This window comes from Palaemon carinicauda, chromosome 27 (assembly GCF_036898095.1).
Source record: "Palaemon carinicauda isolate YSFRI2023 chromosome 27, ASM3689809v2, whole genome shotgun sequence".
NCBI classification, from domain to species: domain Eukaryota; kingdom Metazoa; phylum Arthropoda; class Malacostraca; order Decapoda; family Palaemonidae; genus Palaemon; species Palaemon carinicauda.
This window is the reverse complement of record NC_090751.1, coordinates 7,155,217-7,168,473: the sequence shown is the minus strand read 5'-3', so window position 1 is coordinate 7,168,473 and position 13,257 is coordinate 7,155,217. Positions and strand designations below refer to the sequence as shown.

The following is a 13,257-nucleotide window of genomic DNA, read 5'->3' as shown; positions in this document are numbered from 1 at the left end:
GGCGCCTATAGGTTTATTTTCTCATCATCAGAACCATAGCCTGGCCCTCCCTGGTCCTAGTTTGATTGAGAGGGGGCTTGGGTGATGGTCATATGTATATATGGTCAGTCTCTTGGGCATTGTTCCCTTACATCTGCCATTCAAGAGCGACATTTATACCTTTAAGCAGGGTTTACTGCTTTAAATGCAAATTGAACATAAGGCAAAATGACTGCTACACGTTTATGAACCCTTTAATTAAACCATTTTAATAAGAAATTGAATTATTCATGGCCAGCGGAAATACCAGGTTGAAATTCCTCAGCTGCATTAATGCAAACTGAAGAATACGAGCCAAAATGACTGTTAGGGGTTATAGACCCTTCGAATAAACCAATTTTATAAAAAATATTTTTTTCCGGTCAGGGGAAATGCTAGGTTCAAAGTAATTAGTTAAACAACGTAGCACAGCATTCGAAAGTTTTCTCTTGAATCTTAATCTTGGTTATAAAGTCGTGCTACTTTTCTTCGAAACTACACCCATGATTTTTAAAGTAACAATTGTTCAAGAGGATCAATTACAGTTCAATCTGTTCAAAAATTGAAGTTAAATAATTTTAAATCATTTTGTTCTCTAGTAGCACTTATAAAACAAGTTGACATATTGGAAATCGAGCTAAATTTAATAAAACTTAATATCGAGTTAGGCAGACACAGGACAGCCTATTGAAGGTTGGGGTATGGTACAGCAGCTTGTCTGTAGTCACAACTAACCTAACAAACACAGTCCTTAACTTCTTACGTGATTAAAAGTATTCCTACCTCTTTACATCAATCTTTCCTTACCAAACTCTGTATAAGTCTTTGTACCTTTCAACCGTAATAATTCCTTACCAAACTCGGTATAGGTTTTTGTACCTTTCAACCTTAACGATTCCTTACCAAACTTGGTATTTGTCTTAGTACCTTTCAATCTTAATGATTTCTTACCAAACTCGGTATAAGTTTTTGTACCTTTCAACCTTAATGATTCTTTACCAAACTTGCTATAGGTCTTAGTACCTTTCAACCTTAATGATTCCTTACCAAACTTGCTATAGGTCTTAGTACCTTTCAACCTTAATGATTCCTTACCAAACTTGCTATAGGTCTTAGTACCTTTCAACCTTAATGATTCCTTACCAAACTTGCTATAGGTCTTAGTACCTTTCAACCTTAATGATTCCTTACCGAACTAGATATAGGTCTTTGTACCTTTCAACCTTAATGATTCCTTACCAAACTCGGTATAGGTCTTTGTACCTTTCAAACTTAATAATTCCTTCCCAAACTCGGTCTAGGTTTTGCCGAGGAGATCTGGTAAGTTTATCACTAATTGACAATATGGAAAAAATAAAGTAATACACAAGCTTCATCTAGGTGTAATCACAAAGATTTTCCTTGATGTTACAAATGCTACTATAAATCCCATCAAAACACTTAACTATTGGGTCACTCTTTAAATTCTCTTTATTCTCCTTCCTTAAAAGCCAATGCTTAGTAAAATCAAATCAACGGTTTATAATTATTTTTCTACAGATACAACTATAAATTACATTTAAAGCCTTGTTTTGCACATCTAGGTTCACTGTAAAATTGCCTTTATTCACCTTCGTTACAAGCTACATCTTTGTGGAATCAACCCATGGTTTTCCTTTTTTTCAGATTTAATAAATAATATAGACAATAACTTCACAACTATAGCCTCACTCTTACATTTTCATTGTTCATCTTCCCTAGAACCCACATCCTTGTATAATCTAACCCATGATTTTCCTATTTTATTGGTGTTACTATAAATAGCTTAACCTAACTTCACAACTAAGGCTTCACTCTCAGATTGCTATCATTAACCTCCCTTATAATCTACATGTAGCAATAATCAGATTCATGGTTTTTCCTCATTTCGACACCTATAACTATAAATTATTTAACCCAACTTCAAAACTATAGCTTCATTCTTAAATTGTCTATATTCCTTACAAGCTACTGTACATCTTGCTATATTCAAATCCACAGTTTCCCTTACTTTTACAGATGTAACTATAAATTTCCAGATGTAACTATAAATTGATTTAACCTAACTTCACAACAAAGCTTCACTCTTAAATTGACAATATCTACTTCCTTAAAAGTTGCATCTTGACATAATTAAATCCATGGTTTCCCCTTATTTTAAAAGCTGTAACTATACATTACTTAACCTAACTTGATATCTATACATTCACTCTCAAATTATCATTATTTACCTCCCAAAAGCTACATCGTGCTATAATCAAATTTATGGCTTTTCCTTATTTTACCAGCTATAACTATAAATAATCAAACCTAACTTCACAGCTATGGCTTCACTCTTTTCATTATTTACCTTCCTAATAAGTTACATCTTGCAATATTAAAATCCATGGTTTTCCCTTATTTTTAAAAGCTGTAACTATAAATCACTTAACCTAACTTCATAACTATAGCTTTCCACTAAAATTGTCATTATTTACCTTCCTTGAACACTCCATCTTGCTGTATTCAAATTCATGGCTTTCCCTTATTTCAAAAGTTTTAACTATAAATCACTTAGCCTAACTACACAACTATAGCTTCCTTCCTAAATTTTCATAATTTACCTTCCTTAAAAGCTATATCCTTCTATATTCAAATTCATGGTTTTTCCCTTATTTTAAAAGCTATAACTATAAATTACTTAACCTAACTTCACAATTATATCTTCACTCTTAAATTGTCATCATTTACCTTTCTTATGAGCTTCACCTTATATTCAAATTCTTGGTTTTCCCTTATGTTATCAGCTATAACCAAGAATTACTTGACCTAACTCCACAACTATAGCTTCAATCCTTAATTTTCATTATTTACCTTCCTTGAAAGCTACATCCCTCTATATTCAAATATATGGTATTCCCTTATTTTTAACAGCTGCAACTACAAATTATTTAACCTAACTTCACAACCATAGTTTCACTCCTAAATTGCAAATATTCACCTTTCTTAAAAGTTATATCTAACTATGTTCAAGTTCTTTGTTTTCTTTTATATCAACAGCTGTAACCATAAATTACTTAACCTTACTTACAATTTCAACTTCACTCCTAAATTTTCATTATTTACCTTCCTTAAAAGCTACATCTTGCTATATTCAAATTCCCTGTTTTCCATTATTTTTAACAGTTGTAACAATAAATTACTTAACCTAAATTTACAAATATAGCTTCACTCTCAAATTGTCTTTATTTGCCTTCCTTGAAAGCTACATCTTGCTTTATTCAAATTCATGGTTTTCCCTTTTTTTAACAGCTGTAACTATAAATTATTTAACCTAACTTCACAACTATAGCTTCCCTCTTAAATTGTCATTATTTACCTTCCCTGAAAGCTACATCTTGCTTTATTCAAATTCATGGTTTTCCCTTAGTGTAACAGCTGTAACTATAAATTACTCAACCTAACTTCACAACTATAGCTTCACTCTTAAATTGTCATTATTTCACTTTCTAAAAGCTACATCTTGCTATATTCAAATCCATGGCATTCTCTTATTTTTGAACGCAATAACTATAAATTACTTAACCTAACTTCACAACTATAGCTTCACTCTTAAATTGTCCTTATGTACCTTCCTTGAAAGCTACATCATTCTATATTCAAATTCAAGGTTTTTCCCTTATCATAACAGCTGGAACTATAAATTACTTAACCTAGCTTCAAAACTATAGCTTTACTCTGAATTGTCATTATTTACCTTCCTTGAAAGCTACATCATTCTATACAGTATTGAAATTCCAGGTTTTCCCTTATCTTTAACAGCTGTAACTATCAATAATTAAGCTAACTTCACAACTATATCTTCACTCTCAAATTGTCATTATTTACCTTCCTTATGAGCTTCACCTTATATTCAAATTCTTGGTTTTCCCTTATGTTATCAGCTATAACTAAGAATTACTTGACCTAACTCCACAACTATAGCTTCAATCCTTCTTTTTCATTATTTACCTTCCTCGAAAGCTACATCCTTCTATATTCAAATTCATGGTTTTCCCTTATTCTTAACAGCTGTAACTATAAATTATTTAACCTAACTTCACAACCATAGTTTCACTCCTAAATTGCAAATATTTACCTTTCTTAAAAGTTATATCTAACTATGGTAAAGTTCTTTGTTTTCTCTTATTTCAACAGCTGTAACCATAAATTACTTAACCTTACTTACAATTTTAACTTCACTCCCTATTTTCATTATTTACCTTCCTTAAAAGCTACATCTTTCTATATTCAAGTTCCCTGTTTTCCATTATTTTTAACAGTTGTAACAATAAATTACTTAACCTAAATTTACAAATATAGCTTCACTCTTAAATTGTCTTTATTTGCCTTCCTTGAAAGCTACATCTTGCTTTATTCAAATTCATGGTTTTCCCTTGTTTTTAACAGCTGTAACTATAAATTACCTAACCTAACTTCACAACTATAGCTTCCCTCCTAAATTGTCATTATTTACCTTCCTGAAAAGCTACATCTTGCTATTTTTATGTTGATGGATTTCCCTTATTTCAACAGCTGCAACTATATATTACTAAACCTTAATTCTTATTATTTAGCTTCCTGAAAGCCTAATCTTGCTATGTTTATGTTCACATTTTTCCCTTATTCAACAGCTGTAACTATAAATTAATGAACCTAACTTCACAACTATAACTTCACTCTTGTCATTATCTACCTACCTTACAAATTATATCTTATTCTATTCAAATTCATGTATTTTCCTAAGTTTTAACAGTTGTAACTATAAATTAATTAACCCAGCTTCACGACTATAGCTTCACTCTAGTCATTATCTACCTGCCTTACAAATTACATCTTACTCAATTCAAATTCATGGTTTTCCCTTATTTTTAACAGCTGTAACTATAAAATGTAACCTAACTTCACAACTATAACTTCACTCTTAAATTGTCATTATTTACCTTCCTTGAAAGCTACATCTTTCTTTATTCAAATTCATGGTTTTCCCTTATTTTCAACAGTTGTAACTATAAATTACTCAACCTAACTTCACATCTATAGCTTCACTCTTAAATTGTCATTATTTAACTTTCTAAAAGCTACATCTTGTTATATTCAAATCCATGGTATTCCCTTATTTTTGAATGGAATAACTATAAATTACTTAACCTAGCTTCAAAACTATAGCTTTACTCTAAAATTGTCATTATTTACCTTCCTTGAAAGCTACATCATTCTATATTGAAATTCCTGGTTTTCCCTTATTTTTAACAGCTTAACTATCAATTAATTAAACTAACTCCACAGCTATAGCTTCACTCTTAAAATTGTCAGTATTTACCTTCCTTAAAAGCTACATATTACTTTATTCATATTCATAGTTTTCCCTTATTTTTAACAGTTGTAACTATAAATTACTTAGCCTAACTTCACAACTATAGCTTCACTCTTAAATTGTCATTATTTACCTTCCTTACAAGCTACATCTTTCTTTATTCAAATTCACGATTTTCCCTTATTTTTAACAGCTGTAACTATAAATTATTTAACCTAACTTCACAACTATAGCTTCCCTCTTAAATTGTCATTATTTACCTTCCTTGAAAGATACATCTTTCTTTATTTAAATTCATGGTTTTCCCTTATTTTTAACAGTTGTAACTATAAATTACTCAACCTAACTTCACAACTATAGCTTCACTCTTAAATTGTCATTATTTAACTTTCTAAAAGCTACATCATGTTATATTCAAATCCATGGCATTCCCTTATTTTTTTAATGGAATAACTTTAAATTACTTGACCTAACTTCACAACTATAGCTTCCCTCTTAAATTGTCCTTATTTACCTTCCTTGAAAGCTACATCATTCTAAATTCAAATTCAAGGCTTTTCCCTTATCATAGCAGTTGGAACTATAAATTACTTAACCTAGCTTCAAAACTATAGCTTTACTCTAAAATTGTCATTATTTACCTTCCTTGAAAGCTACATCATTCTGTATTGAAATTCCAGGTTTTCCCTTATCTTTAACAGCTGTAACTATCAATTAATTAAGCTAAATCCACAACTATAGCTTCACTCTTAAATTGTCAGTATTTACCTTCCTTAAAGGCTACATCTTACTTTATTCATATTAATGGTTTTCCCTTATTTTTAAGAGTTTTAACTATAAAATACTTAACCTAACTTCACAACTATAGCTTCACTCTTAAATTATCATTATTTACCATCCTTCAAAGCTACCTCTTACTCTATTCAAATTCATGGTTTTCCTTTATTTTTAACAGCTGTAACTATACATTACTTAACCTAACTTCACAACTATAGCTTCACTCTTAAATTGTCTTTATTTACCTTCCTTAAAAGCTACATCTTGCTTTATTCAAATTCATGGTTTCCTTTATTTTTAACAGCTGTAACTATGAAATATTTAACCTAATTTCACAAATATAGCTTCACTCTTAAATTGACCTATTTACCTTCCTTGAAAGCTACATCTTCCTCTATTCAAATTCATGGTTTTCCCTTATTTTTAACAGCTGTAACTATAAATTACTTAACGTAACTTCACAACTATAGTTTCACTCTTTAATTGTCATTATTTACCTTCCTTGAGAGCTAAATCTTGCTTTATTCAAATTCATGGTTTTCCCTTATTTTAGGAGCTGTAACTATAAATTACTTAACCTAACTTCACAGCTATAGCATCCCTCTTAAATTGTCATTATTTACCTTCCTTGAAAGCTACATCTTGCTTTATTCAAATTCATGGATTTCCCCTCATTTTTAACAGCTGTAACTACAAATTACTTTACCTAACTTCACAATTGTAGCTTCACTCTTTAATTGTCATTATTTACCTCCCTTGAAAACTACATCTTGCTTTATTCAAATTCATGGTTTTCCCTTATTTTCAACAGTTGTAACTATAAATTACTCAACCTAACTTCACATCTATAGCTTCACTCTTAAATTGTCATTATTTAACTTTCTAAAAGCTACATCTTGTTATATTCAAATCCATGGTATTCCCTTATTTTTGAACGCAATAACTATAAATTACTTAATTAACCTAACTGCACAACTATAGCTTCACTCTTAAATTATCATTTACCATTCTTGAAAGCTACATCATTCTATATTCAAATTCAATTTTTTCCCTTATCATAACAGCTGGAACTATAAATGACTTAACCTAGCTTTAAAACTATAGCTTTACTCTAAAATTGTCATTATTTACCTTCCTTGAAAGCTACATCATTCTATATTGAAATTCCAGGTTTTCCCTTATCTTTAACAGCTGTAAGTATCAATTAATTAAGCTAACTCCACAAATATAGCTTCGCTCTTAAATTGTCATTATTTACCTTCCTTAAAAGCTACATCTTGCTTTATTCAAATTCATGGTTTTCCCTTATTTTTAACAGTTGTAACTATAAATTACTCAACCTAACTTCACAACTATAGCTTCACTCTTAAATTATCATTTACCATTCTTGAAAGCTACCTCTTACTCTATTCAAATTCATGGTTTTCCCTTATTTTTTTACAGCTGTAACTATGAATTATTTAACCTAATCTCACAAATATATCTTCACGCATTAATTGCCATTATTTACCTTCCTTGAAAGCTACATCTTGCTTTATTCAAATTAATGGTTTTTTCCTTATTTTTAACAGCTGTAACTACAAACTTAACGTAACTTCACAACTGTAGTTTCACTCTTAAAATATCATAATTTACCTTCCTCGAAAGCTAAATCTTACTGTATTCAAATTTGTGGTTTTCCCTTATTTTTAACAGCTGTAACTAAAATTACTTAACCTAACTTCATAACTACAGTATAGCTTCACTCTTTGTCATTATTTACCTTTCTTGAAAGCTACATCTTGCTTTATTCACATTCATTGTTTTCCCTTATTTTTAACAGCTATAGCTATAAATTACTTAACCTTACTTCACAACTATAGCTTCCCTCTCCAATTGCCATTATTTACCTTCCTTGAAAGCTACATCTTGCTCTATTCAAATTCATGGTTTTCCCTTGTTTTTAACAGCTTACTTAACCCACCAACACAACTACACCTCCACTTTCACATTATCATTATTTACCTTCCTTGAAAGCTACATCTTGCTGTATTCAAATTCAAGGTTTCCCCTTAGTATAACATCTGTAACTATAAATTACTCAACCTCACTTAACAATTATAGATTCACTCTTAAATTGTCATTATTTAGGTTCCTGAAAAGCTACATCTTACTGTATTCAAATTCAAGGTTTTCCCTTATCATAACAGCTGTAACTATAAATTATTCAACCTAGCTTAACAATTATAGATTCACTCTTAAATTGTCATTATTTAGCTTCCTGAAAAGCTTCATCTTGCTATCTTTAAATACATGGTTTTCCCTTATTATAACAGCTCTAACTATGAATCAAGTAACCTAACTTCACTCCTGTCATTATTTACCTTCCTTAAAATCTACATCTTTAGTGAGTAAACAGAGACCTTTGTGTTGTAAAAAATCAAATTGCAATTTTATTATTTATTGAAATCAATAATTTGCTTGCCTCTTTTCCTTGTGGAAAACAATCATCAATGCATCCAGCCTCAGACTACCAAAAGTAAATCCCATATTTGAGAGAAAAATTTAATATATTTCCATCAATAAATATCCTAGTTTTAAAGCGGGCACCGTACTTGCCCAAACAAAATTTAAGGATAATGATAATATAGGCTTACTGTTAAAAAAACTTAATTTCAATATTTAGTTCTCCGTAAATATATACTGTTCTCACCCGTATTTCAGTAAAATACGCCCGACCGTAATTTGTACCCTATTTTTTTTTTTTATTATCTTTTACGGATTGATGACCGTAATATCACTCCTTTACGTCAATATATCGTTTTTGTAACGGTAAATGCCTGGCAACATTTAGTCAAGGATTTATACCGTTTTATCTATGCACATTTTTAACAGTGCAGTAATATACATATAAAAAATACCACAATTTTACTCTGAAATTCTCCGTAAATATATAGTTCTCAACCGCATTTCAGTAAAATACAGGCGACCGTAATTTGTACCCTACTTTGTTGTTATCCTTTACGGTTTCATGACCATAATATCATTCCTTTACGTCAATATATCCGATTTTAAGACGGCAAATGCCTGGAAATATTTATTGCTGGATTTTCACCGTCCTATTTATGCAAAATGCTGACCGTACAGAAATATACCAAGTCCTAAAAGGACAGTGTTCTTGGAAAAAAAAAAAAAAAAAAAAAAAAAAAAAAAAAAAAAAAAAAAAAAAAAAAAAAAAAAAAGAAGGTAAGATCTCCACTGGATCGAGTTTACGTGATATATTTTGACCAATTGACAGACACTAGGATAAAATAGGCAAGATTGCATTTTAATCTCGCTGATTAATTCTACCACAACCTCAATGTCTAGATAAATACGCTCGCGGGATACAAATAGTCTTCCCTTCTAGAAAACACCTGCAACGTATACCCGATAACGATGAATTATTTTAGAAATTATACGTAATATTCATTAGAATTTTATAAACCGTCACATAGAACTGATGCCGCTAAAGTATTTTAAAATAACATTTGTGTTACTCCCTAAGTATTTTAGAGATAACACTAAATATCGATGAAAGTTCCATAAACTATTACGTAGAACTGATACTGCTAAACTATTTTAGAAATAACATTAATATGACTTCTAAAGTACTTTAGAAATAACACTTAATATAAATTAAAGTTCCATAAACTATTATGTAGAATCGATACAACTAATATATTCTATTAATAACATTAATATTACTTCTAAAGTATTTAAGAAAAATAATTTAATATAAATTTAATTTCCATAAACTATTACGTAAAACTGATATAACTAAAATATTTTAGAAATAACATTAATATCACTTCTAAAAGTACTTCAATAATAACACTTAATATAAATGAAAGTTCCATAACCTAACGTAGAACTGATATAACTAAAATATTTTAGAAATAACATTGGTATTACTTCTAAAGTATTCTAGAAATAACACTTATAATAAATGAAAGTTATATAAAATTACGTAGAACTGATACAACTAAAATATCTTAGAAATAATATTGGTATTCTAAAGTATTTAAGAAATAGCACTTAATATAAATTTAATTTCCGTAAACTATCAAGTAGAATTGATACCACTAAACTATTTTAAACATAACATTAATATTACTAAAAAAAAAAAAAAAAACCCTCGCGTTGAACAGATCTCAATAAGTATTTTATAAACATCGCTGAAAAAACTTATATAAAAACACCATAACCTTACCAAGTAAAGTTAATAAATCTGGAAGCTATTCGATAATCCTGTAACGAGTTCACGCTAGAAAACTTAACTAACGTTCTCTTTACATAATACCGCCCAGGTAAGACGGTGCAAAGGTACACAAATGAAATCAAGGACGAAGGAATAATAGTTAAACGTTTCAGACTCTCGGTAGTTTCCTTGGGAGAATTGTTGTATGAGGAAGACGAACGTTTTAAAAATACCAACGTTGGATACTTAGAGGAACGACAACAGATAAAAATGCCGTAATAAAATTGGAAAAGATATGACAAAGAATGTTGATACAAATGACTGTTTTGTAATAATTCCTGGCCTCCGACATTTGAAGAATGGATTTTCTTGAATATCTTTTTTTTTTATTTTTTTGCCATTGACATAGCTTGCGTCATACAGCCATTGATAAGTTGTATCTATTATGAAATTCCTTTGACAATACGTTGGTACTTCATAATGCATAGTATATACAGTAGGCGCTATCCCTTCCAAAAAGCCGTGAACAGATCTGCCAATTTGTTAATTTTGTCATTTTCATGTTGTTCGTCTTATTAAACAATAAATATGTACTTAAAATACTTGTTCGTTATAGTAGACAGTATTTTAATAATAAATAACCTTATAAACGCCATAAAATATTGTATGTTACTAGTATGATTTCCAGTTTACGTTGTTAAGGCATTTGGGAGGGGGGGGATAACATGGATTCTTATTCTGTCTTAATGCTGTATAGCCTATTACATAAAGTTGGGTATCATTTCCATGGTTTTATTATCATTATTATTATTATTATTATTATTATTATTATTATTATTATTATTATTATTATTATTATTATTATTATTATTATTATTATCATCATCATAAGTCAGGCTGCAATGTCAGATGGAAAAAAAAAATATTAAAATCAGATGGGCCAAATTACGGTAAGTTACCCAGTGCTGTAATAATTAATTATTATTATTATTATTATTATTATTATTATTACTATTATTATTATTATTATTATTATTATTATTATTAGGTAAGCTGCAACCCTACTTAGAAAACCATGATGCTATAAGCCCAAGGGCTCCAACAGGGAAAAATAGCCCAGCGAGGAAATGAAGCAGGGAAATAAATACACTACAAGATAAGTAATAATAATCAAAATAAAATAAAATAACTAAATTAAAGAATAATTCATGAAATTAAGAGGAAAAATAAAACAAATACAGATAAACAAAACACTAAGCATATAAGTAACTAAACATGATTTATACGATACTGCCCAATTAGCGATGAAAAATAAGGATATATTATACATTCGTAAATCGATATTGGATTCAACTCCCAACATGGGAATTATGATCATTCCAGGATTCCTGGTATTCATGAAAGCTATAATTATATGATCATCATATAACTATTAAGTAGAAATGAGGTAAATCAAAGTGAAGTTATAACTAATGAGTAGAAATGGGGTAAATCAAAGTGGATTTATCATCACAGAGTTTAATGTCATTTGATGAGTTAGAAATTACAAGGTATTGCCAGAGTAATAAATTGATTCTTGTTAGTTTAGACTAATAGGTACTTCAATCTGCTTTGTGTTGCATAGTATTTTATGACGAAGATGGTTGAATTACGCAAGCGCTACATATACTCACCAATACATATATACCCTCACATAATACATATATACATACTACACACATATGTGTATATGTATATATATATATATATATATATATATATATATATATATATATATATATATATGTATATTTATATAATGTATATGAATGTATGTATGTATGTACATAAACCAGATAATTCTGTCACTCACTGTCCAATGAAATATGACAACCTTTTAGGCTGATGTATATGACAGTATGGAGAGTAATGAGAAACTATCTTCCTCATTCCTGTTATCCTGAAGATAAACTAATGTAGTTTAGCTTTTTGGACCCGTGAAATTTAAACAGTTTACTAGACCTTCACGCATATGGAGGTGTTGGCTCAAATGGTATTTTTTCTTTGTATTTTTAAAATACCGCTGATTTCTTAGCTCCTTTTGTTATTTCTCGCAAGTTAGCAAGAAGCGGCACCTTTCACACCTCTTAGAGAATTGGCAATGTTACTTCATTAGCTAAATGTGTTTGCGGTAGCTCGATTCCAGCTGATTACCGCCCAGTTTCCATGATTCCCAAATTATCGAAAGTTTGGAACGTCATTTTGGCAAAACGACTAAATAAATATGCTGAAGGTAATCATCTGTTCCCTAGTAAGCAGTTTAGTTTTCGAAAAGGCTTTCTAGCATGTGATTCCCTTCTTAGAATTTCCAATGCTGTACACAAATCCCTTGATTATGATCAGGAAGTTAGTATGATTGGCCTGGATTTTAGTCCTGCCTTTGATCGTGTTAATCCTTAGCCCCTTGTTTTCAAACTTAAACAGCCGGGAGTAAGTGGGTCTTTTCTTAGCATCATTATTGAATTTTTGAGTAATAGATTGCAAAGAGTTGTTATTGATGAGCACCATAGAAAGTATAGGAATGAAATTCCTCAGGGTGGCATTCTTGGCCCATTACTTTTCATACTGCATAAAAATGATATGTGGTTATGCATAGAAAATAAGCTTATTATATATACAAACAATACTACTAAAATAAGATCATTATATATACAAACAATGCTACTAAAATAAGCTCATCATATATACAAACAATGCTACTCACTTTGCATCAATTCCATCTCATGAATGTAGATACATATTTGCTGAATTCCTTAATAGAGATCTAGCTAAAATTAATGCATACTGCAAATCATGGGGGATGATGTTGAACACTAACAAAACTTGAAGTGTGATATCAAGTAGGTCAAGA

General features: G+C 30.0%; 1 long non-coding RNA gene across 1 annotated transcript in view; it reads right to left on the bottom strand.

The window, feature by feature from the left end:
• LOC137621089 (uncharacterized) overlaps positions 1–10,430 on the bottom strand; it is a 41,828-nt gene extending 31,398 nt beyond the window's left edge. Inside the window, exon 1 of the long non-coding RNA XR_011040113.1 lies at positions 10,380–10,430. This is a non-coding gene — a long non-coding RNA (uncharacterized lncRNA). The remainder of the gene's footprint in view (positions 1–10,379) is intronic.
• Between the last annotated feature and the right edge of the window lie 2,827 nt (positions 10,431–13,257).